Source organism: Bos javanicus, chromosome 10 (genome assembly GCF_032452875.1).
Source record: "Bos javanicus breed banteng chromosome 10, ARS-OSU_banteng_1.0, whole genome shotgun sequence".
NCBI classification, from domain to species: domain Eukaryota; kingdom Metazoa; phylum Chordata; class Mammalia; order Artiodactyla; family Bovidae; genus Bos; species Bos javanicus.
The window spans coordinates 59,405,767-59,410,583 of NC_083877.1; positions in this window are offsets into that span (position 1 = coordinate 59,405,767).

Below are 4,817 nucleotides of genomic sequence, written 5' to 3' on the forward strand. Positions count from 1 at the left end.
TAACCGCACCCCATGTCTGCAATTCTTCTGTCATTTGGCCTCTCCCTTCTGTTCCTCCTGCCACTTTCTACATGATGTTGGTACTTTTTATTATTTTATTTATTTATTTTGGCTGCATTGGGTCTTTGTTGCTGCACACAGGCTTTCTCTAGTTGAGACTAATGGGGGCTACTCTTTGTTGCGGTGTGTGGGGCTCTCATTGCGATGGCTTCTCTTGTGCAGTACAGGCTCTAGGTGTACGGGCTTCAGTGGTTGCAGCACACGGGCTCAGTAGTTGTGGCGCCTGGACTTGGTTGAACCCATGTCCCCTGCATTGGCTTAGGTGAACCCATGCTGGCCTACCAGGGAAGTCTGATTTCGTTACTTCTTACCTAGCTATTTTAATAGTCTCCTACTTGCCCTCCTTGCTCTTAGTGTACCCTTAACCAACTTATTCCGTATAAAACTATAAACTTAATATCCTTAATTCAAAGTTCTAACCTTATCCTGTCCCAGTTTGAATATCTTTAATAGTGTCCCTCACTGTCTTTAATCCCACCATAAACTGGATCAGATTCATTAATTTCTACTCACATATCATAGTAAGAACTATTTCACTTCATACTTTCTTCTGATTTTCTGATCTTTGTTGATCAATTCTGGATTTACCCTACTTCTGAATGTTTAGTGTCTTCCCATTTTTCAAAATAAAAAGACAACGTCTTAATAAATATCCTTTCCAATCTTCTCTATCTGGTAAACTCCTCCTTATCCTTCAAGAACCAGCTCAAACATCATTTTTTGCTCAGTCTCTGTACACTGATTTAATCACTCTTGATCTCTACTTCCAAAGCACATTGAACATACCTCTTATAAAGCAGTCCCTACCCCCTAGTACTGCAATTGTTTTTTTCTATGGCTTTCCCCCTTAGTTCTTAGTTCCCCCAGAACAAGTGTGATATAATTTAAATTTTGTATTCTGTGTCTAGCCTAATACCTTGCAGAGACACATCTATGATAAATGTCTAATGGAAGATTGAGTAAACCCATTTTTTATTGTCTCCAGTTGGAAGTAATTTTTCCTTATTAAATCTCCATAGCATTTTCTCTGTACATCTCTTTTGTCCTTAAGGCATACATTACTTTCTGCCTTGTGTAACTGCTATTTATTTAAATATCTTATATTCTCTATAGATGGTTATCATGTAAGGGGCAGATACTCTGCCTTGTCATACCTGAGGACCTCATGGAAACTTGAGAGATCCTTACAAACCAACTATCCTTGACAAAGCCAGATTTAACGTTTAAAATCAGGACATAGTGTGACACACCTCAAGAGCGCAATGTTCCAAAATTGAAGTGCTATAGACAAGCCAAGGCAAACTTCTAAGAGACCTGGTTTTCCCCTGTGTTTAGAAACTGGTACTACAGGTTTCTATAAATAAGGCAAATATTACTGCTTGGGGGAGCTGTTCACTTGTTTCTTCATTACTTTGTAAATCACTTTGTGGATAAGAAGAGGGATGGGTTTGAGTCAGTTACCATATGCCAGGGATTTTCACATGCCTTATCTCTAAATCACTATAACATTATTAGATGAGCATTATTATTTCTAAATTTAAAAATAAGGAGAACAAGGCTCAGAGTGGTTTGTTAGAAAGTGTTAGTCAGTCATGTCTGACTCTTTGCGACCCAATGGATGGTAACCCGAGGCTCCTCTGTCCATGGAATTCTCCAGACAAGGGTACTGGAGTGGGTAGCCATTCCCTTCTCCAGGGGATCTTCCTTACCCAGGGATTGAACCTGGGTCTCCTGCATTGCAGGCAGATTCTGAGCCACCAGAATGCTTTAGTGATTTGAAATAGTCAACATCATTGAACTGGTTGTTGACAAAACTAGGATTTGAAAGACAGTAGTATAAGGGACTGATGGTTAGTTAGCATCACTGACTCAATGGACATGAACTTGAGTGAATTCCAGGAGATAGTGGAAGAAGGTGAAGACTGTACATGCTTTAGTGAAGTGAAAGTCTCTCAGTCGTGTTTGACTCTGTGACCCCATGAACTATACAGTCCATGGAATTCTCTAGGCCAGAATACTGGAGTCGGTAGCCTTTCCCTTCTCCAGGGAATCTTCCCAATCCAGGGATTGAACCCAGGTCTTCCACATTGCAGGTGGATTCTTTACCAGCTGAGCCACAAAGGAAGGCCTTCATGATGTAGTCCATGGGATCACAAAGAGTCACACATGACTCAGCAACCGAACAACAACAATATACGGGAGTCTCAAGCATCTCAAGCGTAAGCTTTCTCCTACTTCATCATGTGATATACTCAGAAGGTTTCTAGAGAAACCACTGGAGAAATCCTTGAGTCTAGGGTAGCATAACCTGCCAGGACCAAGAATCAGGCTTTTTATCAGATTTTTATATGGAGGAAATCTTTGAGGGACAAAAACAAACTTGCCAAGTTTTATCTTTTTCTGAATTGTGGTATAATTGACATTAAATATTAGTTTCAGATGGACAACATAATGATTTTATATTTGTATTTACTGCAGAATGGTCACTAAAATAAATCTAGTTAACACCCATCACCATACATAAAGAATATTTTTTCCTTGCAATAAGAATTTTTAAGATTTACTCTCTTAACAACTTTCAATATGCAATATAATATTAACTATATTTGCCATTCTGTACATTACATTCCCCTTACCTATTTATGTTATAACTAACTGAAAGTTTGTTTGACTTCCTTCATCCATTTTGCCCATCCTTCACTCCTTGCCTCTGACAACCACTAATCTGTTCTCTGTGAGTTTTTAAGACTCCACATATAAAAAGATTACACAGTATCTGTCTTTCTCTTAAAAAATTGTTTTGTTTTTTTTGAATTTGGTTGTGCCATTTGGCTGTGGCATGTGGTGATCTTAATTCCCAACCAGGGATCGAACCTGTGGCCCCTGCATAGAAAGCATGGTCTTAAACACTTTTGTTTCTGTTGAAGTATAGTTGATTTACGTTATTGTATTAGTTTCAGATATATCAGCATAGTGACCCAGTCATTTTTAAAATTTTTTATTTATTTAGGCCGTGTTTTGTCTTCGTTGCTGCATGGGCTTTTCTCTAGTTGCAGTGAGTAGGGGCTCCCCTCTAGTTGTGATGCACAAGCTTCTCATTGCGGTGGTTTCTCCTGTCGCAGAGTACAGGCTCTAGGTGTGTAGGCTTCAGTAGTTGTGGCACATGGGCTCAGGAGTTTCAGCTCCCGAGCCATAGCGCACAGGCTCAATAGTGGAGGCACATGGCCTTAGTTACTCCACAGCATATGGTCTCTGCCCAGACCAGGGATTGAACCCATGTTCCCTGCACTGGCAGGAGAATTCTTTACCACTGAGCCACCAGGGAAACCTGTGATTTAGTATTTTTACAGATTATACTCCATTTAAAATTATTATAAGATATTGAATATAATTCCTTGTGGTATTTAATATATCCTTGATATTTTATACATAGTAGTTTTTAAGTAGTTTAATTAATTAATTAATTTTTGGTTGCACTGGATTTTCTTTGCTGTGCCCGGACTTCCTCTAGTTGCAGCAAACTGGGGCTATTCTTTGTTGCCGTGCATGGGCTTCTCATTGCAGTGGACTTTCTCATTGCAGAGCATGGGCTTCGGAGTGTGGACTCAGTAGTTGTGGTGCAGGGGTTTAGTTGCCCTGTGGCACGTGGAATCTTGGTTCCCCAACCATTGTGGTGACTTCTCTTGCTGCAGAGCATGGGCTCTGGGTGTGCAGGCTTCAGTAGTTGTAGCATGTGGGCTCAGTAGTTGAGGCTCCCAGGCCCTAGAGCAGGCCCTTTCCTGTGTCTCCTGCCGTGGATGTCAGATTCTCAACTGCTGAACTACCAGACAAGTCCTCTTCCCAACTCTTAAATTTCTGTTTATAGTTAGGAAGGCATTATCTTCTTTAAAAAAAGGTAATAAAAAAAATTTAAAAAAGGTAATACACTTTACTCATATGGTTTGAAAAACAAAACAATATCAAAAGGTATACACTGAAAAGTCCTGCTTGCATTACTGTCCTCGTGGGTATGTATATTTATCTATATAGCTTCTCTTTTTATTAAAAGGTAGCACAGTATATTGGAGAAGGCGATGGCACCCCACTCCAGTACTCTTGCCTGGAAAATCCCATGGACAGAAGAGCCTGGTAGGCTGCAGTCCATGGGGTCGCTAAGAGTCGGACACGACTGAGCGACTTCACTTTCCCTTTTCACTTTCATGCATTGGAGAAGGAAATGGCAACCCACTCCAGTGTTCTTGCCTGGAGAATCCCAGGGATGGGGGAACCTGGTGGGCTGCTGTCTATGGGGTCACACAGAGTCGGACACGACTGAAGCGACTTAGCAGCAGCAGCAGCAGCAGCAGCAGCAGCAGCACAGTATATACACTTTCTACACCTTACTTCTTAATGATGTATCGTTTATATTATACTATCACTGCTTTTTTTTTTTTTCTTCTGTAGTTCCCTATCCCAAACATTTGGTGCTACAGACTGAAGTTTTTGTCCTCCCAAAATTCTTATGTTGAAACCTAATCCTCAATGTATTTGTATTTGGAGCTGATATGTTTGGGAAGTGTTTAGGTCCTGAGGATGGATTAGTGCCCTTACTGAGGCTTTATCGTCTAATATCTACCAGATGCTCATCTCCCTTTATCACTCTTCTTTGCCAGTTTTCTGGCCGTTCTTGTTTATTTTTTCCATATGAGCTTTCGAATCAGCCTTGCTGGCTCCCCTCCTCCCATTTCTTTTGTTCCTCCTAGAACCTTATTAGTATT